Genomic DNA, 24,034 nt, shown 5'->3' with positions numbered 1-24,034 from the left:
GGTGGTGAAAACCCAGAGGTGAACTTCATGGGGGCATCTGCAGATCATTCATTTCCATGTTGACCCTTTGAATTTGTTGAGATATTAGTGGACATTAATTGTGGTTATTTTTACTGGCAGTCTGTGTTCGAAATAAAGCTGCTGTCAACACTGCAGTGGTGAAATAATTACAGTTTCCCTACAATGTAACACCTCATCCGTACCTTTATAGAATGGACCTTAAAACAAAGGCTCAGGATACCGTTTTACTCTTGAAATGCAAGTTTTAGTTACTCCTCCCTTTGAGTCTCTCTGAAGTCACCCTGACTATAGAAAGTTGACCAGTTACATACATTAGAAAATAAAATGGTACAATTAAAGAACACCAGCTTTAGATATATATTGGCCAAAACAAAACCTATCCCTATAACTGATTAAAATGTAATACCTATTTTACAAGTTTTTCACAGTCACTAGAAATTTTGATAACTGATAAGGTACACATTTTGTTTAGCATTTTAAATATAACAATATAGAACAATGTTCTTATCTCCCTGGATTCAGGTTGAGGTTTTGTAGCAGCACAGCACAATGTTGCATGGGTATGACACATGTAAACACCTTAATGGGCATGGACCCGCATGGGTTCTAGCCTTCAGCTATCAAGATGGGGGTCGCCCATTTAATATTACCGACCATACATTTATCTGAACCTCGTATGGTCGAGAAACTTATGATAAGCGACATGGGTCAGTCTTTCTGGGTACATTTAGAAATTACTTACTTCTGAATCCCATGTCAGAGCTGTCTCATCCAATAGTCAAACACCAAATTGATTTCCATGTTTAAAGATCAATGCTAATCAGATAGTTGTTTCCCTGCAGAAAGCACAGAGAAGTGATGCAAGAACATGCATTTCCATCCAATAAAGCAAAGGTTATAATTATACTCATCCAGCAAAGGAGGCCTGAGTTTTCACTAGAGCTCAGGGCTACAGGCAATAGCTATTGGAACAAAGTATCTCTGAAAAAGGCTTTGATAGTAGTTAAACACACCAGTACTCTTTCCCTCAAAGAAGATTCTGTGTAGCAGGGTTGTCCAACTCCAGGCCTCGAGGGCTGAAATCCTGATGGATTTTTAGGATATCCCTCATTAATCCCTTGTTGGCCATCATGTCACTGTGACATTGTTGTGGTCTAAAATGTGTACCCTAGTTGAACATATGTGCAAGGAGCTCCTGACGTATAGGGAGAAGATTATTAAGTACAAATAATGAATGGGCGGCGGGGACAGAAGGGAAAATGTTTACTGCGTGGTCAGCAGAAGGCATGCACAATAAGGGAATCGCTGAACATATTTTCACATACTTGTTTTCAACGTATACGCCTAAAAAGCTAAGACAGAGGCAGAGAATATTAGAATTATGGAAATTATATGACAAAGTAGAAGTCAGAGAGGTGAAATGAGCAAGGATAAAAGCCACCTGTTGTAACCACAGCCCCACCCTTCCCAGAGACAGCACATGCATGACACAGGCTGCAATGTGCTGTGGGGAATCCTGCAGATCCCTCACCAAAACCCTGCCTAAAGTGTCCTCTCAGGTGGCAAGGACAGGGCAGTTGCTTCCTGATCCCAACTTTGGGGGCGGTGCATTGCGGGAGGATCACCTGGTTGGAGACAAGGCACAGGGTAGTGGGGAGATTCCGTGGGATGACGCACAGTATTTTTCCTCTGAGAGGGATACTCTTGCCACTATGTCAGAGGATGTTTTGGCTTATTGCCACTTTAAAATATCGCAACCTCTTAGCGAGACTGAAATGGTAAACTCCAAGGTTGTAACTCCTCAACCTATTATATCAAAAGAAAAGGTCTTATGTATCCCTGAAAAATAAACAACGTCCTCAATGCCCAGAGTGTGCCAAACGAAATGAAGGAAGTGTTACCTTTTCTATACCATCTATCTCTACTAAGACTTCAACACACAATCCCTCTTCTAGAAATATTAAGGGAATTAAAACTACCTTTAACAATGTTAAAGAAGTAGGAAAACCTAATTTCCTTAAAAAGAACTACGTGTCCCAGAATCCCACAAGGACTGTGATGAAGAAGAGGGCTGAGGAGGCATGCAGAAGGAAAGGACAGGCAAGTAACCCTAATAGCTTTTGCTATGGTAAGGCAATTAACATTAAGGGCCTACGCCTGAAGTCAATTGCCCCACCAGAGAGGCATAAAGGCTCCAGCAGGAAGGATCAGAGAGAAGGAGCTGGAAGGCTGGCAATAGTAGCTGAAGAAGAAGAGCACAAGACTGGCAGTTCATGAGGAAATGTGATCACCTAAGGGATGCCTGGATGAGACAAGGGCAGATTTCACCTGCAGGTTCTGAATTGGTCCTGTGTTCACAAACCCTGTCTGACTGAGGCTGCACTGAGAGAAACATGGTGCAGTTAAAGGTTTCCCCAGGTGCACCTAATCAGTGTGACTGCAGAGCTGATGTTGTGCTGCACCCCAAAGTCTGAGTGTAGAAGCAAGCTGAGGCACAGAGGAGTGATGGAGACTCCCTGTGGTCAAGGCCAGACCAGGGACACCATGCTGCAGTGCGGTGTGGGTCCCAAGAGTGTCTGAAGTAGTAGTAGCAGGAAGAAAAGTCGAGAAGTGTAAGCCACCAGCAACCGCAGTTTTTCTAGAGCTGGTGAGTGAAGCTCTGTACTTCGAATCACTAAAACCCATTGCAGGTAACTGTAAACAGCTCAAATACAATTTGCGTATAAATTAAAGCGAGTAAAAGTTGTTTGTTGCTATTAGAAATCCTATCAAAAAAGGAAATGTATCATGCACACATTCAATACCTGTTAACGTGCTTGTGTACAAGAAAAACTTTATTTTTTCCCCATTGTCGACTAATTAACTTCACCGGAGTGGGTGCATGTCTCCAATTGAGAGGGCGAATGCTGTTTGAAATCACCCGGAAGGTTAAAACTGAAGATTACAAATTGTTGCAAGTATTATCACATCAAGGAGAAATCCCGTATGGACAATTATGATTCCCGAAAAGAGTCAAAGGGCCTCATCACGAGTTAGGCGGTAGCCCTTAAATGCGGTGGTGACAGGGTTACCGCCGCATGTAAGGGACCACCCAATCATGACTCTGGCGTATTTACCCCCAGCTGAGAGCTGGTGCTGTTTTCTTTAATGGAATTGAAAGGGGAACTTTTTAACAGACGGAGAAATAACTGTTACCAGTGGATTTTCATTTGGGTGAACCTTTGTTTCTTTTAGAATTTTTCAAGAACTGATTCAAGACTTTGTTTTCTTTATGAACACTTGGAGATAGTGACTTTGGACAATCCTGCAAAAGGGCTCTACCCAGGACAGGTGAGGATTATCCAAGTCATTGGTTGTTTGATTATAATGTATATATGTTGTTTGTTATTTGCTTTGTATGTTCTGTTGTTTAGTGTGAGGGCCAGTTTTCTGTATGCTAGCAGAATTTCCCTTTGAACCATTACTAGGTAGGGAACTCCACAGTAGAGTGAGTTTAGTTAGGTTTTCTTTGCACTTTTTGGTGTTAATAAAAATGTCAAACGTTTAGAGAATCACAAGCAGTTGTCTGCATTGCATTAATGACCCCTCACAAAGCGCCGTTGCCAATTCTGCCCTAACTAGAAGTTACCAATTTGGCACAGGCTCCAGCACCTGGGCAGTCGACAGACCTGTCCACACTTGGAACGTATCCCATAAGATCTGCCACAGGATATACAAATCCCTGGTACAAACAGCAAGCAGGCTCAAAACCAACAACGCCATGGGACGCTGCTGTGAATAAGAAAATTCGAGAGCTGATTATGACAAAGCCAGAAAATAAAGCAGGTAGGGTTCTAGAAGCAGCCATGCAGAAGATAGAGAAGGAGCCTTAAAGGGTAACGAAGAGGAGAGAGAGAACAAGGTCATGCCCAATGATAAATGCTGTTACCTGGATATCAGGGGAGATCCTGTTGAAAATGAATAGCGCAGTGATTAAAGACGTGAAAATAGAAACAGAATAGGGAATACAAACAGGAAGGAGACATGAAGAGGACACAAGCAGTAGTACTAATAGCACTCATAGAAGTGCTTGGGGTGTCATCAGACGATGATGTCACCATATATACAGATTCAGCATCTGTAACATTCACAGTAGTTTCAGGTCTATCAAGATGGAAAAGGAGGGGGTACAGAAGGTCAGATGGGTCACCAGTTCAGCATGCAGCATTATTGTCCAGATTAATAGATGCACTGAAGTGTCCCCTCTATGTAGCAATTGTGAAGTACGCAGTGCACACCAAAAGGACAGACCCAATTTCACATGGAAATGCAGCTCTGGATGCAGCTGCCAAACAGGCAGGTTACATGCCCTTTCTAATGGAAAGAAAACTGCCTGTCATAGAAGTAAAACAGGAGCAGTTACCAGAAATGTACATCTAAATGTCCATGGCACACATTGTTGAATTGCAGAAATGAGCACCACCTCAAGAGAAAATATTATGGGAGAAACAAGGATGTACATTATTTCTCGCAGATATGATCTGGAGACAGGACAGCACCAGTAAAGTAGTGATGCCTTTGGAGCTGTTCAGCGTTGCCTTGGAGCAGCTCACCACATGCACCCAAGCAGCACATCACTGCTGACATAAGCAAAGACTGGTTAGTTTGAAACCTGGCAGAGCATGTGACCAATTACATAACAATGTTATCAAATGGCATGTACCATGCTGTGGGGATCATACACGTCTTACCACATGGATGAGATATATTTTCTTACAAAAAGAAGATGTAATAAAAGGTGTCTGAACCCAAGGGTAAAACGACAAGTGGTATATCTAATACCCAAATTTCATACATGGAAATTGCTAATTTTGTTAAACATATAGAATTATAACACTCATAAAATGATCACATTACATACAATTAGATAAAAAATATAAAATATATCTCGTAGAGCACAAGAAATATAAAGGTGTGGGTTGGTTTTTCTAATATCTAAATCAAAATTCTGTGTGAATCTTCACACTGTAATTATTTTTCTTATTTTGAAATGTTTTTATTATTCTCTAAAACCCAACTTGCACAAGTTTCTGTCCCTATAACACATAGCCTGAAGGACATATCAGTTTCTCCATAACATATGAACAAAGGCCAGTGCAGTGAAGCTTACGGCTTCACTGTACTGCAAAAAGTACAGGTCAGATTCAAAAATAAAAGCAAAATGTTTAGGGGTTCGGTAAAGATGGAAGGAAAGGTCCAATAAAGAGAATCTTTCCTTACAACAGGGTTCTCAAATACTGGCCTAACAGCATAGTTGTATCAAAAGAACAGCAAGGTCAGCAAAGTCATCTTGTGCGCTAGCAAGACTTTGTCCTCTGCGAAGGAAAAATGCAATCACTCCTAGAAGGCACTCATGGCAACGGTGTGGGTGCTGAAAAATGACTGTCCATTCATCCAAGGGGAGCACATCATTGCTAAAACTCCTCCTCAACCCTTGCAATATCTCCAAAGTGACAGAACTTGTGCAAGGAACGATACTGATTCCAGTTCTTCCTGTATTCTGTCCATCCAGGGCTTTCCTGTGGAGGTCAGATATGGCCAAAACAAGTAGAGTCCCCTAGTGCAAGGGTTGGAAGACTTATATGATTGTGCTCAAGAAAACTGTCTCGATGACAAAATTCTAATGACCAGCAACAACATTGAGGTGTACTTAACTTGCCCACACAAGGTCTATGAAGAAGACACTTGTCAGGGGATACCTATGATTTATGTGAATGGGTGCGCCTATTGGTGATAACAACAGGGAAAAAGAAGTTGTGGCTGGCTTTGGGAATGCCTGGGGGAATGATACTCCGGAACCCTCTGCTGGTTATTAAATAGGACCCCAAAGTAGTCACGTTGCACAGTTGATGGCCGTTCATCAAGCCATCCTCACTGCAGTGCACCACCAACTCAATGAACTGGTCATAATCACTGACTCGGATTATGTCAGGAATGGGTTTATGGAGAACCTGATTAACTCAAAGAATTGCGGCATGCTCTTCTGCAAACAATAAAGCCGTAAAGCATGCCAAATTGATCCAGTCAATTGACGATCTGGTGACCTCCAATAAGATGACCATCTATTTGAAGAAGATAAGAGTTAATTCCAAGATATAGGGTCCAGATAAGACTGTAAATGACCAGACTGACCAGCTGGCTAAGACCAGTGCTCTGCAGGGGGATTTCAGAGAATCGGAATCCCTGCTGGGTGAAATCCAAGTTGCTGCGGTAACCGGGTCACAAACTCATGCAAATAGTGTACTCTCTACTGCCCAGTGGAGTAAAGCCACAGATGCAGATTTGATCACTGCACAGAATGAGGACACGATCATTGGAAAATTCTAACAGAGTTATATTACCAGGAAAAAGGATCTCCGGGTGTTGATGAAATTTTCCAAGATGTTCCAGATCCAAGACGGTTTGTTGGTAAGAAGGGTCCAATCTGGCTGTGACCAGTGGGTTGTACCTACCTCATTCCAAAGCCTGATGTTAAACCACACCCAAGATGTGGCCACTGCCGATCATAGGGGGTTTCACACGACATTAGAAATCTTGTGCAAGGTTGCCTACTAGCCACACATGGGCCAGGACATCGACACTTACCTAAAGCGGCATCTTGTGTGTACTCAATTTCAACCAAATTCGCACACACACAGAGCTCCCCTACAAAAAAGAGGAATGACACTGCCTTATTCAGATTTGCCAGTCGATTTCATCGGGACAGTGATTCGCTTCTCCAGAAGAAACAAGAACATGTTGACTGTGACCTGCTTGTTTGCAAAGTGAGTAAAGTATCTTCCAGCCCTGAATTGTAAGGTGGAGACAACTGCTGCACTAATTATGAATCACATCTTCTCTCATTTTGGCCTCCCACAAAGGATTGAGTCGGACAGAGGTAGCCATTTTACGAGTGAGCTGATGGCGAAGATGTGTGGGATTCTAGGGGTAAAACGAAAACTTCACATTGCCAACCACCTGGCCTCAAGCGGGCGGGAGGAGAGATACAACAAAACAATTGTGAGTATCTTAATGAAGTTTGTCGAAGACTCTGGGCCCAGTTGGGACATCTGATTACCTTTTGTGCTGATGGCTATTAGTTCTACACCATCCTCTGCAACAATGATGTCTCCATTTGAGCTCATGACCAGACGAAAAATGGTATAACCTCAGCATTTGATTGACAGAACTCAGAGACACTGATAAATGCATCCACTACTCATGAGCACATTGAAAATTTAAGGAAGCACCTCCAGCACACTTTTGTTTATGGTCAGCACAATTTAGAAAAGTGGCTGAAGCAATGAAGACCTATTAGGTTCTGAAGATCACCAAGAAAGAATATGAAGTAGGTGACAATGTTTACCTGTACATTTTTTAAAGGAATCAGGTCAAGGAGCAGAAATTTGTTTGATCTTGGCGTGGTGCCTTTGAAATTATAGATAAAATATCACCTCTTGCCTACACAATCCGCATCCCAAAAGGAGAACAGGCAGAAGAAAAATGGGTCTACATCAATCAGTTGAAAAGCTGTCATCCCAGATACAATGTATGACGGATTGAGGAACCAAATGAAAGTCGAGCAGAGAAACCATCTGAAGAATGAAAAGGAAGGATGAAAAATCATATATATATATATATATATATATATATATATATATATATATATATATATATATATATATATATATATGTGCAAGCAAAAAGAGGGGTTGTAGGGGCACAACTCTGGGTCCCAGCTGGAATCCTCTCAACAATTCAAAGATATTTTCCTCCTTTCATGCCTCAGCAATCAACAGGGAGGCTGATTGGTTTCAGGTGTTCAGGGTTGAATCCCTCTGGGAAGTACCAGTCTGTAGCAGCAATGAATTCTGGTATCTGTAGTGTAGAGCCAGCCAGAATCCAACTCTCCGCCAATTTTCAATGTCATCCCTCAATAGTGGGTGGGGGTTACCAACAATCTGGCACTCCAAAGTCAGGCATGTGTATCCCGGGGACATAGCTGCAATCTGCTTAACAGTCCAAAGATCTCCTCCTAGTGCACTTTCATCCCTCAGCAGTCATCAGGGAGGCTGATTGGTTTCAGGTGTTCAGGGTTAAATCCCTCTGGGAAGTGCCAGCAAGGATGCTGGTATCTGTAGTGTGGAGGGCTAACATTGAAAATGGGGGAGAGTTGATTCCTGGCTGGCTCTACTCTATAGTTACCAGAATTCCCTGCTGCCACTTCCTGGTACATACCAGAGGGATTCAACCCTGCACACCTGCATCCAATCAGCCTTCTTGAAGATTGCTGACGCATGAAAGCGTGCTATCAGGAGAACATCTTTGGAATCTTGTTCTTACTCCAGCTGGGACCCAGAGTAGCGCTCCTGCCACCGCTCAAGTTCAGTAAAAAAAACTTTGTTAAAGGGACGTTAAGGTTCCAAGTAAAACCGAAAAACCCCTGAAATCCGCCAGTTATGGTAAGCTAAGCAACCATAACTCGCTCCACCACCGTGCACTGTGCACTGCTAAGACTAACACCCAGGACATCAAAGATGACTTCACAAATGTCATTGATGACATCACTGATGACATCACATTTCTGGCTACCCCTTTTTTCCTTTTCTGACATATCTAGGCCACATGGTTTTCTTCAGTAACAGTCAGGAACTAAACATTGAAAAGGTACTATATTTGTAGACTTATCCTTCAAGTATGTTATTACAGTAATTCCCTTAGGGTCCAGTCACATCATATGAAACATAAACATAGGGGAATACACAGGTTTGAAAGACAGCAATCCTTTCTGTGCATGAAGATAATCAGTAGTGTTATCAGCACTTTCTGATAGTTCTGTTGTTTTTTTATTACTGTACTTTCCCTGTATATGCTCATATTTGTATACATTGTACTCACACTTCTTTCCTTAGGTTCCAGTCACATAATGTGATACATATACATAGGGTAAGTAGCAGCTTTGAAACAGAGCAATCATTTCTCTGCATAAAGGTAATTAGTTAGGTTATGAACATTTTCTGCTACTACTGCTGCTTTTTTGCTTACTTTCACTCATATTTGTATGTATTGTTGTCTCTTTGTGTTTTGTCTGTAATAATGCAATTATGTAGTAAGTGGGTTTTATTAGCTACTCATTACATGTTTCACACTACGCAATACTCTAATAAGAAAGCAGTTATCATTTCACTGTTCAGCATGGCAAGATTATGAATATTGCACCTCTATCATGTATGCTGCACACAATGCCTATGTTTCTACATGCGTAGCCTAGAATACTGGATAGAACTTCATAATAGAATGCTATTTGTATCAATGCATTGCTTAATGTACTAATTAGCTCATGATATTTATTCCAATGATCCTTGACACTTTTTTGTCAACATTATAATAAAAACCCCTTGTACAGACTTTTGTGATGTCATCTTTGATGTCCTGGGTGTTAGTCTTAGCAGTGCACGGTGGTGCACGGTGGTGGCGCGAGTTATGGTTGCTTAGCTTACCATAACTGACAAATTTCAGGGGTTTTTCGGTTTTACTTTTTAGTAGAGCAACTTAACCATAACGTCCCTTTAACAAAGTTTTTTTACTGAATTTCATAGGTTATTATTAGTGCAACTCAACCATAATGTCCCCCTTAACAAAGTTTTTTCATTGAATTTCATAGGTTTTTATTGGTGCAACTTAACCATAATGTCTACGAACATCTGACTTCATTGCAGACCTTCTGGAGAGTGCCACATGACCATATGCTGGCGCGCGGCATGATGACGTGTCCGAGAACCCGTACACACTTCACGATAAGATCTGTGTTTCGCGCACAGTTCAGAACTGCATTTTCTACTGATCTTTTAACTTCAAAACTTCCCTTGCACAGCTCCAACACCTATTCCTACTCATCCATTAAAAATCTAGTACACAGTACATACTTTTAGGAAAACTGCTATTTATCTTAAAATAGAATCACCTAATGCCATCCCTCCTCCCCAAGAGACACCACCACTGCTGTAATCAAGGAGCATGAGAAATACTGCCCCCTACCTTAGAAATAACACACACGCAACATTTTCCCCTGTCCACCTGCCCCTCCATATTAGTGTTTGGTGCCTCTTCCCTCATTTTCCTCTCCACCTTTCATTCCAAGATCTCCTGCCAAAGAAAATGCATCCAAAAACAAAATAAATGTTCCTTTAGGAACCACCTTTCACAGTTAAAAAATAGGAAAAAAAAACGTATAGACTCCATCTACTTTATATTTCTCAGTAAAGTACATAGATTCAATAAGATTTTCCAACATTTCCATTTGCATTTTGTGTTATGCTAATGGGAATCTTGTGGCGCTCATCCTCCGTTCCAGGGACTGGAACGGTGGATACCGGCCCAGCAGCCCAAGTTATCAGCCCAAGGGAAGCAAGGGTAGATAACGAGGTCTCTGGACCATTATCCCCCCATTCCAGCCCCTGAAATGGGGGATGAAGGCCATTAGCAACCTAGGTTCCCAAAACGGGAACCCGAGGTGCTAAAAAAGAGGATTTTGCTTCCTACCCCGGGACGCCGGAGGAAGGAAAATACTTTTCCAACATGGCCACCATAGAAAGAGAATGTCATGAATCAACGTTTCAGCCCCTTCTGGACTACGTGCTCCATAAGACATTGCTACATTCCCTCCAAGGTGCACTCAACATGGCCGGCGTTAGTGCGCGATTACCGCTCCCGCGTTTTCAGGAGTTCGCCAGTTCCTTGAAAAGAGACACGCCCTTGCAGAGCTTTGCGTCTCACTGCTAACTTCCGAACTTCAGCAAGTGTGGTCCTACCTTTCCTTACTTCCCAGGTTCTATATTCCTCCTCTACCCTAAGCCTTCCTTCAGCACTCTCCTTTCTAGGGCCTTCCACCCGTAGCGCTCGCTTTTTACCTTGTTCGTATCCTGGTTCCTTCATGGCCTCCTTCCTTCGGGACTTTCTTCACTCATGCTCCTCCCTGGAATTGAACGCATACTCATCTTGGTCGGAGAAGCCTGCATGCTGTCGACGGAGGATAGGCAGCCGAGTCTCTACAAGTGCTGAGCTGTCCGGAAGAAGGAGAAGTCCCAGTCCAAGACTTCGAAGGACAAACAGGTGAGATTTCAGGCAAAGTGTGACAGTTTAAGGCGCCAATGATTGAATATTGATTCTACAATGGAAGCAGCCGTCCAAGACCTCATGAGAGGTATGCAAGAACTGACAACTGAGGTATAGATCTTAAAGGCTGAAAATGCCACTTCGAAACAACTCATGCTCTCCAGGGATTCAGCTTTCCAAGAAAGTGCCATAGTAGGGGGTACTGTGGACAAAAATGATGGAACTGCCAAGGCATTGCGTTCCTTCCTCGATTCGTGTTTGGTGCATTTTACTATCAAACCTTACTACTTCTCAGCACCCAGAGCCAAGGTTGGGTTTATAATTTCCCACCCTTCAGGAAACGCATTGGCCTGGGCAACACCCCTAGTTAATGCAGGAGACCCACTCCTGGACAACTATGAAGGATTTGTAGATGCCTTTAAAACTATGTTTGATCGACCTGAACAAGTTTACAGTGCTCAAGAGAAACTACTGGAGTTTCTACAAGGTTCTCAGGATATGTTGTCATACGTCACTCGTTTCAAACAATTGGTGAAAGATGCTGACTGGGCTCCGGAAGCCTGTTTCACACTGTTTTGTCGTGGATTGAACGACGAAATCAAGGATGAACTCGCCCGGGTAGCCCGACCAAGCTCATTTCAGGCTTTACTGGATCTGTCATTGCAAATCGATTTCCGCATCCAGGAAAGAAAGTCAGAAATGAAAAAGACACGTCCAGTCCCCAGCCGGATCCTGAGCCAATGCAACTAGGCTCCATACGGGGCTCCATTTCTCCACAAGAAAGAGCTTGTAGAATTGATACAGGACTATGTATCTATTGTGCATCAGACAAACACCTAGTGAGAAATTGCCCAATAGCTTCTCCCAGGTGTTCGGGAAACTCCAGCTCCCGATCTTGAAAGGAGCCCAGCTTCGGGAGAAAGATTTGTGCTCCAAGTCTTCTCCAAGCAAAACCAGTCAACCCACAAACAGTCTGTTGATTCTTCAAGTGTTTCTGTCAATCACCAAAGGTGAGACGTATCCTTGACCAGGATTGGGCCCTAAAACATCATATTCCCCGGAAGACCAAAGACATCATCCAGACGGTCGAAGGTATCGATGGAAGTCCATTATCTTCAGGACCCATAACCCAACAAACCACGGAACTGTTATTGACTATAAACAACCACCAAGAGATGCTACACTCGACATTATAAAGGTTGCTCATTATCCGATGGTGCTAGGCATGCCCTGGCTTCAAAGACACAATCCGTACATTAACTGGACGGCGGGTTCCTTGTTCTTAGGATCAGAGTATTGCCTTTCACATTGTCTGTTTCAAGGGGCTCAACCCTATTTCCTGGAATCCCAGGAGGCTAAGAACTCACCTATTAGTGTATCTACTGTCACCCAGATACCTGAGCCTTACCAACAATTCTTGGATATATTCTCATCAGATATTGTTCAAGCGTTACCTCCCCACAGACCCGAAGATTGTGCCATTGAAACAGACGACTCTGCAGTCATACAATTCGGAAGGATGTTCATACTTTCAGAACCTGAGAAGAGAGCCTTACGTGAATACTTGGACACTAATTTATCCAACGGCACCATTCACCCATCGAAATCCCCTGCAGGAGCATCCTTATTCTTTGTGCCAAAAAAGATACTAAGGAACTCCGACCCTGCCTGGATTACAGGGGGTTCAACCAATGTACACGAAAGGACCGTTATCCATTACCACTCATCTCAGACATCCTAGAAGCGGTCCGTGGAGCTGTGATTTTTACCAAACTCGACCTTCGGGGCGCCCACCATCTGAACCGCATAGGAGAAGGTGATAAGTGGAAAACTGCCTTCAGGACATCCTTCGGGCATTTCGAGTACTTAGTAATGCCCTTCGGGTTATCCAATGCACCAGCAGTGTTTCAACGATTCATGGATAGAGTGTTCGCCGACATGCTGTTCCTCTTTGTCATCATATATCTGGACGACATCCTTGTTAGGAAAGATTTCGTAATTGTAGGTAATTTTCCTTTCATGTGGCAACCCCTAAACTTTTTGCTGTTGTTTTTCACCTTGTTCTCGACTTTGCCAGAGAAGTGCAGCCTTCTGCCGCACTCCTCTGGGCTTTCGCTCCTTTCTTACGGGGAAACTGACATGCCCTTAAGACAGCCAGTACCGGGAAATGCTGTTTTCCGTAGTTTCTTTTATCATGTTGCGGCTTTTGTGCAACATGACACAAGAGGGCACTGTAAGCTAAGTTACTGCTCTCTTGGGTCTCTAGCCTTCTAAAGGCCCTAGATACTCTTTTAGGATTGTAACTGATTGGTGCAAGTGATTCACGGACGGGAATGGTGGCAGCGATCGTTTCTTGTGTTTTGAGCTCCTTTTGGCGTTCTAAGCGCTTTTCTCGTGCTTAACCCAAAATGGTGGCCTGGCTCCCAAAATGGCCAGACCACGAGGCTCCTTTGTCCTGTCCGCTGACCGTCTTGCTCCCTTCACCTTCCCCAGGTAGAGCCGACCCAGAGCCTTCCTTATTTGGGCATGTACTTTTCCGCGAAACACGGATGCTTTCGCAGGCTTCTACATGCCTGGTGTGTGCCTCCAGGATGTGGGCTGGGATGTCTGGTCCCAATACACATCCTGGGTGCCAGAGAGTCTAGGGTGGTGTGAATGCCTGGGACCACCGTGGTCCGTGATAGGTCCACGAATGGTGTGAGTGTTGATGAGCGGATCTCCCATTGGGTCCCCTCCGATTTGGTGCGAAGGGAACCGTGGATAAGAGGGGGCTGGAACCACTACTACCATGTCGATCTCCTGAGTTCTCACAAACGAAGGAATACAGGAGCCAAATATCCTGCAACCAAGAGGCTGGACCGAGGAATCGCTGGTGACCCGCTGAAGGACTGCTCCTCTGCACTGCTGTCGCCTTGTGAAACCCTTTTCACCTTTGATCGAACCAGAAGGCCTGAACTGGTACTTCGACCCTTGGAATAGCGGGAACAGCTATTCTCGGCATCTTCACCATCTCCTGCTAGTAAGCCTTCGGAAGCGTCTCTGGGCCATCCAGCAGACTGACCAGCCTACACAGGAGTCTTGCTCTGTAACCACCGCCAGGTTGTGTAGTATTTCGAGTCCTTGTCACTCTCACACGATTCGTACACTTGGCGTTCCCAGGTCTGAAGTGAGTAGTGTACATTTGGCTCAGATACACATGGCCGCTCCGTTGCCCTGCTGTGGTAACAAACTGTGCGGGTTCCTTCTTTTGGGATGTCTTTTACTCAACTCTGCTGCTGCAGACTCAACACGACGACGAGACGTCCCCTGCTCTTCTGAACCTGCCAGCGACTGAAACTGACACGGAGAAGCCTGGGTCTGCTTGCATCGGGGACCGGTGAGTAGCATAGCTAGGAACTGGTCACCCTCCTGCAGGAGCCCATAGCTTTTCCCCGCTGTGTCAAAACAGCACGCTTTTCCGTACTCGCGCTCTGCTTCTGCCCACAGTGGAGGCTGTGCTTGAGTTGCGGAACACTGTTCTTCTTCATTTGTGCACTAATCTGAACTGCCTGATTTCCCTCGAAGAGACTCCCCTTTTGCCCGTTGGCACCAGCGTGTGCAGGTACTTTTGAGCACAAGGCTCCACTCTTCGTAGGGCTCGGACTTCCTTTTAGTTAGGTGCCTCTGAAGGCGGACTGGGTCTAAGCATTATTTCGCACTGCCTGTTTTCCTTCCCTTTTAGGTGGACTACACATTTCGTGCATCTAACGCTTGAGACTTGTTGTATTTGTATATATATTGTATTGGTATGGTATGTGTTGGTTTACTAGAGTTGTATTTTGATTTCTCGCTACGGTCATTGTTTTAAAGGCCTTGAAATAAAGGTGTATATATTTTTTCATATAACACCTGTTTGGAGTAATTTGTAAGTGTCCTTGCTTTGTGTGCTCATTGCGGGCTTTCAGTCACCCTCACCCCTCTTGAGACCTAGTCTTGACCGCCGCAATCGCTACCTTGATTGGTCTGGCTTGTCCAGAGGTTACCCTGTTCCAAGTAATTAGGTTGGACTTCTGAACTTCTGCGCCACCAGGACAGAGTTCAGAAATCCGTCTTAACAAATTGGTGGCAGCGGTGGGATACGACTGAAGGTATCCAGTGTTGCGCACTAACTAAGGCATTTCAAGTTATTCCTACCAGGACACGTAGTGAATTGTTGTAGTATAACTTTAAAAAGGCCATAGTCCTATCTAACAGTATGGAAACAAATACCTTGTTAACTTTAAATGCTTACAAATAAGAAACATTGAAAAAGACGTGTGCGGAGAGAGGTGTTTCCTCTCAAGGCACGAAATTGGATATGATCCAAAGAATCGTGGCGTGGCAAGAAGCACAGCTTGACGCTATAACTTCTGAGGACAGTGCGGAAGGAGGTGGGGCTGCTCTCACTGGTAGAACCGACGGTTCTGCCGCTGCACTGATCCACCACGACCACGAGGACAGGGAGGATGAGATGTCTAATGTTTCCTCTGCCAGTGCTGATGGGGAGGCTATGCTTGAATTCAAGAAGCAAGAGCTGCGGTTTAGGCAGAAGGAGCTTGAATTCAGCATAGCCAAACTAAAAATCGAACATGCAGAAAAACAGAAAGACAGGGATCACCAGTTGGAACTGGCAAAGCTTCAGGTTGCAAATGGGTCCAAGGGTGCTGGACATGGGTCTGGGGCCTCCTCTCATCCACGGTTTCCGAAAGATCTGCTCAGTGTGTATGAGGAAAGGAATGACATTATGGACTGGCTGAATGCGTTTGAGTATGCATGCGAAGTTCAACAAGTTGACAATGCTGATAAGATTGCCTGGTTACTCAGCAGACTGCCCCATTCTGGCTGTAGTGCCATTATGGAAATGTCAAAGGCTGAGCGAGCTGATTTCGCAATGTTAAAGCAAACTCTCATTTTAAAGTTTGGGAAGACTCCTGCCCAATATTTGAAACGATTCAGAGAGTATAAGAAAAAGGAAGGTGGTACTTGGGTATCTTATGTCACTGAATCCTTGAAAAACTTAACTGGCTGGGTCGAAGGTTATAAGGTTTCTACCTTCGAAGGCATGATAAATCTTGTCATGCTGGAACACATTTTTGCATCTTCTTCCCCGGAGCTTAAGCAGCATTTGGCCGATTCGAAGGAGATAGATCCTAAGAAGCTGGCCATTGCAGCTGACTTATGGGTGTCACATCGAGTGTCCCATAAGGACAAAACTCATCCTGGTAAGCAGGAGGAAGGGAAAAAGTCCAAAGATAAGGAAGGTGGAAAATCTGATAAATCTTCTTCTCAAAAGGGCCACAAAAAGAAAAATAAGGGTAAGACACAAGAGAACTCACAGGGTAGTGGAGGTCAGCCTCCGAAACAGAACTCTGGTTACAATAAGCCTCCCTACGTAAACAGACCCAATGGATCTTGTTTTGCTTGTGGAGCAACTGACCACGTGAAGGGGGATCCCCGGTGTAAGGTTAGACCTTTGGGGCTAATCTGGCCTTCTCCTCCTACGAGGAAGAAGAGATTACAGGAGCATCCTTCTCCTCAGACTCATTTCCCAGCGGGATAGAGGCTGAGGTAGTTTTAGTTTCCCTGGGTTCCTGGGAGCCTAAAGTCGCAGAGGCTTATGCTAGGATTCCAGATAATACCAAGCACTACTTTAAAGACAGTGTGCTGATCAATGGAGTAGATACTCCACCTCTTAGGGATAGTGGGTGCAGTCGAACTGTAGTGGATTCTACCTTGGTAGACTCAGAGGAAGTTGCCAGAGCTACTCTGATGCCCACTAAGTTGGCTGACGGCCCACTCCGTATGTTCCCAGTAATACCTGTAAATCTTACTTTAAATGGTACAGCGGTCAGGATTCCAGTGAGCATTCAGAGAAACGTCCCAGGAAAGGTCTTGTTAGGTAATGATCTCAGAGCTTTAGGGCTCGTAGGAGACACTGCCGAAAGACCCTACACACGGTCTCAAGCACGGGCAGCATTGGCCAAGACCAATACGCCGCCCCAGCCGAAGGGGAAACCCAAGGCGAAAGTAGTCAACAAGTCAAGACGAGGGAAAGAGAATATTCCCCTGAGCTCGCCTACCACTGCGGTGGAGGAAGGTGGTCAATCGCCCGGGCCTGACGAGGAGGTGGCGATGCCTGAAGTATTTGACCCCAACGACCATCCTGAACTAAAAGACTTGTTAGTTGAAGGCGGTCCTGATAGGGACGAATTCAGTAAAGGCCAACGTGAGTGCCCATCTCTGGAAGGCCTAAGGAGACAGGCCTGCTCCCAGCTTGAGGGTGAACCTCCTGGGACGCATAGGATTTATTGGGAAGGTGGACTCCTGTATAGTGAGCCCACCGAGTCTACAGAAGGAGACCATAGGAGGTTGGTGGTTCCCCTTGCTGTTAGGCCCTTCCTCCTGCAGTTGGCGCATGAAGTGCCCCTTGCTGGTCACCTTGGTATTAAGAGGACCAAGCAAAGGTTATCCATGCACTTCTACTGGCCCAAGATGGGGGTGCAAGTAGAAAGTCACTGCAGGAGTTGTGCCTCCTGCCAGTTATCTGGTAAGGTTGGCTCGACAATCCAAGCTCCATTGGTACCACTCCCAGTTGTGGGGGTACCATTTGAAAGGGTAGGGATCGACATCGTTGGTCCCCTTGACCCGCAAACATCCTCGGGCAATAGGTTTATCCTGGTGCTGGTCGACCATGCAACCAGATATCCTGAGGCCATCCCATTGAAAACTGTAACTGCCAAGTCAGTTGCAAAAGCTTTACTTGGCATATTTACTAGGGTTGGCTTCCCTAAAGAAGTTGTGTCGAATCGTGGCAGCAACTTTATGTCAAAGTATATGCAGGCTATGTGGAAAGAATGTGGGGTCACCTACAAGTTCTCTTCTGCATACCACCCCCAGACCTATGGTCTGGTGGAACGTTTCAACAGAACGTTAAAGAGCATGATTGGGGCTCTGGAAGAACCTCAATGAAGAAAATGGGATCTTCTTTTACCATGCTTACTGTTTGCCTACCGAGAGGTACCACAGGAGGGTGTTGGCTTCAGCCCCTTCGAACTTCTGTTCGGTCATCCTGTACGGGGACCCTTAGCCATAGTCAAAGAGGGATGGGAGATGCCCACTCCCCCTGTTACTACCAACGTAGTTGATTATGTGCTAGGGCTCAGAAAACGGATGGTACTTCTGATGGGCTTGGCTAGTGATAAATTGAAGGCAGGACAAGTGCTGGTGAAACATTGGTACGACCAGAAAGCTTCCCTCATCAACTTTACACCTGGTCAGCAAGTCCTGATCATGAATCCCATAAGGCCTCGAGCTTTACAGGACAAATGGTCAGGCCCTTACACAGTGGTGGAGCCCCTGGGTGAGGTTAACTATTTAGTGGACCTTGGAAGGCCTGGACAGGCTCCAAAAGTGTTTCACGTGAATAGGCTGAAGGCTTTCGTCCCAAGAGTCGAAATCGCAGCACTGCTACTGGCTTCAGATGTTGAGGAAGAGGAGTCTGAACCTCTCCCCGACCTGTTCCAAAGCGGTCCTTCAGATAGCTCCTTTGAGGGTGTCCGAGTGGCCCCTCACCTGACTTCTGATCAGCAGGCTGAGGTGAAAAGTTTGCTTAGGCAGTTTTCCCCCCTGTTTTCACAGTCGCCTGGTTTGACACCTTGGTGCAAACATAACATAGACACAGGAGACAGTATACCTACCAAAAGTAGGGGATACAGGATGTCAGACAAAGTACGGTCTTATATTAAGACCGAGGTCAACAAGATGTTAGACCTTGGGGTGATTGAACCCTCTAGTAGTCCTTGGTCCAGCCCTGTGGTTTTGGTTCCAAAGGCAGGCACTTCTGAATTGAGGTTCTGCGTGGACTACAGGGCTCTGAATGCTGTCACCAAGACAAATGCACACCCCTTGCCTCGAACGGATGAGCTGGTGGATACTTCGGGTGCCTCCAAGTACCTCAGCACGTTTGACCTCACTGCTGGCTATTGGCAAATAGCTTTAGCAGAACATGCCAAGGAGAAGACAGCATTTTCTACTCCAGACGGCCTTTACCAATTCCGGGTAATGCCGTTCGGGTTGAAGAATGCACCTGCCACTTTCCAGAGGCTTGTGAATCATGTTTTGAATGGGTTGGACAAATTCTGTCTTGCATATCTGGACGATATAGCAGTTTTCAGTGCCACCTGGGAAGACGATGTGAAACACCTCGGGATTGTGCTCCAGGCTCTTCAGAAAGCACACTTGACCATAAAGGCTAGTAAATGCCAGATTGGACAAGGCTCAGTGGTTTACCTTGGACATGAAGTAGGTTGAGGGAGGATACAGCCTCTTCCCAGTAAGGTACAAGCAGTACAAGACTGGCCTACCCCCACTACACAAAGCCAAGTGAGAGCCTTCTTAGGACTCATGGGTTATTACCGAAACTTCGTGGCAGACTATGGCACCATAGCTGCCCCTCTGACTGCCCTCACAACTCCGAAGAAACCCAAGAAGGTAACTTGGACTGACGAGTGTGAGAAGGCCTTCAATGGCTTAAAAGACTCCTTGTGCCAGGCCCCTGTCCTCCGGGCCCCTGATTATCAAAGACGTTTTATCGTGCAGACGGACGCCTCTGACACTGGGATAGGAGCTGTACTATCACAAGTAGATGAGAAGGGTAAGGAACACCCTATTGGTTTTATTAGCCGCCAGCTTAAGGACAGAGAGCTCAGATGGTCCACGGTAGAGAAAGAATGTTTCTCTGTTGTGTGGGCCCTAAGGAAGCTGAGGCCCTACCTCTATGGGACCCACTTCACTGTGCAAAGTGACCATAAGCCCTTAAAGTGGCTAATGAACATGAAGGGGGAGTATCCAAAGTTGCTAAGGTGGTCCATAAGTCTACAAGGCTTCGACTTCACTATTGAGCATAGGCCAGGTGTCCAACATAGCAATGCTGATGGGTTGTCCAGAATGTTTAACTGACCTGAACAAGAGACTCATCCAGGGGTGGATTAGTTCCCCCTGTCCATAGTCTGGGAGGGGCGAGTGTTAGGAAAGATTTCGTAATTGTAGGTAATTTTCCTTCCATGTGGCAACCCCTAAACTTTTTGCTGTTGTTTTTCACCTTGTTCTCGACTTTGCCAGAGAAGTGCTGCCTTCTGCCGCACTCCTCTGGGCTTTCGCTCCTTTCTTACGGGTAAACTGACATGCCCTTAAGACAGTCAGTACCGGGAAACGCTGTTTTCTGTAGATTCTTTTATCATGTTGCGGCTTTCGTGCAACATGACACAAGAGGACACTGTAAGATAAGTTACTTCTCTCTTGGGTCTCTAGCCTTCTACAGGCCCTAGATACTTGTTTAGGATTGTAACTGATCGGTGCAAGTGATTCACGGACGGGAATGGTGGCAGCGATCGTTTCTTGTGTTTTGAGCTCCTTTTGGCGTTCTAAACGCGTTTCTCGTGCTTAACCCAAAATCGTGGCCTGGCTCCCAAAATGGCCAGACCACGAGGCTCCTTTGTCCTGTCCGCTGACCGTCTTGCTCCCTTCACCTTCCCCAGGTCGAGCCGACCCGGGGCCTTCCTTATTTGGGCATGTACTTTCCCGCAAAACACGGATGCTTTCGCGGGCTTCTACATGCCTGGTGTGTGCCTCCAGGATGTGGGCTGGGATGTCTGGTCCCAATACACATCCTGGGTGCCAGAGAGTCTAGGGTGGTGTGAATGCCTGGGACCACCGTGGTCCGTGATAGGTCTACGAATGGTGTGAGTGTTGATGAGCGGATCTCCCATTGGGTCCGCTCCGTTTTGGCGCGAAGGGAACCGTGGATAAGAGGGGGCTGGAAACACTACTACCATGTCGATCTCCTGAGTTCTCACGAACGAAGGAATACAGGAGCCAAATATCCTGCAACCAAGAGGCTGGACCGAGGAATTGCTGGTGACCCGCTGAAGGACTGCTCCTCTGCACTGCTGTCGCCTTGTGAAACCCTTTTCACCTTTGATCGAACCAGAAGGCCTGTACTGGTACTTCGACCCTTGGAATAGCGGGAACAGCTATTCTCGGCATCTTCACCATCTCCTGCTTGTAAGCCTTCGGAAGCGTCTCTGGGCCATCCACCAGACTGACCAGCCTACACAGGAGTCTTGCTCTGTAACCGCCGCCAGGTTGTGTAGTATTTCGAGTCCTTGTCACTCTCACACGATTTGTACACTTGGCTTTCCCAGGTCTGAAGTGAGTAGTGTACATTTGGCTCAGATACACACGGCCGCTCCATTGCCCTGCTGTGGTAACAAACTGTGCGGGTTCCTTCGTTTGGGACGTCTTTTACTCAACTCTGCTGCTGCAGACTCAACACGACGACGAGACATCCCCTGCTCTTCTGAACCTGCCAGCGACTGAAACTGACGCGGAGAAGCCTGGGTCTGCTTGCATCAGGGACCGGTGAGTAGCATATCTAGGAACTGGTCGCCCTCCTGCAGGAGCCCATAGCTTTTCCCCGCTGTGTCAAAACAGCACGCCTTTCCGTACTCGCGCTCTGCTTCTGCCCACAGTGGAGGCTGTGCTTGAGTTGCGGAACACTGTTCTTCTTCATTTGTGCACTAATCTGAACTGCCTGATTTCCCTCTCAGAGACTCCCCTTTTGCCCGTTGGCACCAGCGTGTGCAGGTACTTTTGAGCACAAGGCTCCACTCTTCGTAGGGCTCGGACTTCCTTTTAGTTAGGTGCCTCTGAAGGCGGACTGGGTCTAAGCATTATTTCACACTGCCTGTTTTCCTTCCCTTTTAGGTGGACTACACATTTCGTGCATCTAACGCTTGAGACTTGTTGTATTTGTATATATATTGTATTGGTATGGTATGTGTTGGTTTACTAGAGTTGTATTGTGATTTCTCGCTACTTGTTTTAAAGGCCTTGAAATAAATGTGTATATATTTTTCATATAACACCTGTTTGGAGTAATTTGTAAGTTTCCTTTCTTTGTGTGCTCATTGCGGGCTTTCAGTCACCCTCACCCCTCTTGAGACCTAGTCTTGACCGCCGCAATCGCTACCTTGATTGGTCTGGCTTGTCCAGAGGTTACCCTGTTCCAAGTAATTAGGTTGGCCTTCTGAACTTCTGCGCCACCAGGACAGAGTTCAGAAATCCGTCTTAACAATCCTAATCTACTCCAAGAACCTAGCAAAACACCAAGAACATGTGTCAATGGTCCTACAACGTTTACGAGAGAATAATCTGCTCGCCTAACCAGAGAAATGTATCTTTCATGTTCCTACTGTTCGTTAACCGAGATTTATCCTAGGTCCTCAAGGAATTGAAATGGATCCTGCCAAGGTCGACTCAATCCTCTCATGGCCCAGGCCCACATCAATAAATCAGATACAGTCTTTCCTGGGTCTTGCCAATTTTTATCGGAAATTCATCCCTACCTTCTCTGCTATTGTACAGCCCATAGTCACCTTACTAAAAAAAGATGTTCCTTCTCTGCTATTGTACAGCCCATAGTCACCTTACTAAAAAAAGATGTTCCGTTCAACTGGACAGAAGACCAAGAATCAGCCTTCCAGGAGTTAAAACAAAGATTTACTCAAGGACCCATCCTGGCACAACCTGACATAGACAAACCCTTCCTGGTGGAAACAGATGCCTCTGATTACGCATTAGGAGCTGTCCTGAAACAAGAATTGGAAGACAAAAAAGAACATCCCATTGCCCATCTATCTCGAACTCTAAATTCGGTCTTCACAATGTATTTTCTATGGCCACCTTGTACGCACAGGAAATGGGGGGTGTAATAACGGTAGCATTTCAGTTCATGCAGTGCACAGGAAACTTGTAACTGTTGTAAGGACATGCGTAGTGGTAGCGAACATTGAAATTGACAACATGCCATAATTGCAATACTTTTTCCTATGGGTATTATTATATTCATTAGTATGCCGCCATGGGTTTGACATGCTACAGTGGTTGTGGCCAAGAGTCTTGGATGCATGGCCGTCGGCCGAAGGCCTTACTTCCAAGACTGTAGGCCCTGGCCACAACCACCGCAGCATGTCACACCCATGGATACACCCATAGTATTGCGTATCGATTGCTAACTTGTGGGGAGTGTGTGCAGTCTTGGGTGCATTGCCAAAGGCCATGCACCCAACAACAAAGTTATGAGTACTGGACGTGCAAGCCACTGCACACCCATCCCATGTAATATCTATGGACATACAGCTAGGAGTGAAGCCTCTGGCCAGAAGCAGTGAAGGATACCACACTTATAGAAAAATCCCCACTACCACACATCACTGAGGTGGTTGTGGGGAGACTCTGCACTCTTGGGTGCATGACCGAAGGCCATGCACCCAATAACAAGTTACAACCTCTTCATGATGTATTTTCTATGGCCATCTTGTACGCACAGAAAATGAGGGGTCTGTTAAGGGCAGTATTTCAGTCCGTGCAGTGCACAGGGAACTTGTAACTGTTGTAAGGACACGCGTGGTGTAAGGGAACATTGAGATTGCCAACATGCCGTAATTGCATTACTTTTTCCTATGGGTATTGTATTCATTAGTATGCCGCCATGGGTATCACATGCTACGGTGGTTGTGGCCAGGGCCTAGAGTCTTGGATGCATGGCCGTCGGCCGAAGGCTGAAGGTCTTACTTCCAAAACTCTAGGCCCTGGCCACAAACACTGCAGCATGTCACACCCATGGATTCACCCATAGAAATGCATATCGATTGCCTGGCTGTGGGGAGTGTGTGCAGTCTTGGGTGCATGGCCAAAGGCCATGCACCCAACAACAAAGCTATAACCTCTTCACTTACAAGCCCACTTGGGTTTTATCTAGTGCAGTGGTTTTTGGCCAAGATGTGTACTTTTGGGTGCATGG

The 24,034-nt window shown here is 45.7% G+C and overlaps 1 long non-coding RNA gene across 1 annotated transcript in view; it reads left to right on the top strand.

Annotated features, from left to right (window-relative positions):
• LOC138510619 (uncharacterized) overlaps positions 1–24,034 on the top strand; it is a 188,663-nt gene that overhangs the window by 159,286 nt on the left and 5,343 nt on the right. The window contains exon 2 of the long non-coding RNA XR_011280425.1: positions 3,256–3,351. This is a non-coding gene — a long non-coding RNA (uncharacterized lncRNA). The remainder of the gene's footprint in view (positions 1–3,255; positions 3,352–24,034) is intronic.

This window comes from Ambystoma mexicanum, chromosome 6p, assembly GCF_040938575.1.
Source record: "Ambystoma mexicanum isolate Mex_15411 chromosome 6p, UKY_AmexF1_1, whole genome shotgun sequence".
Classification (NCBI taxonomy): Eukaryota; Metazoa; Chordata; class Amphibia; order Caudata; family Ambystomatidae; genus Ambystoma; species Ambystoma mexicanum.
Note: the sequence above shows the minus strand (reverse complement) of the source record. Positions and strands in the feature narration are given on the sequence as shown.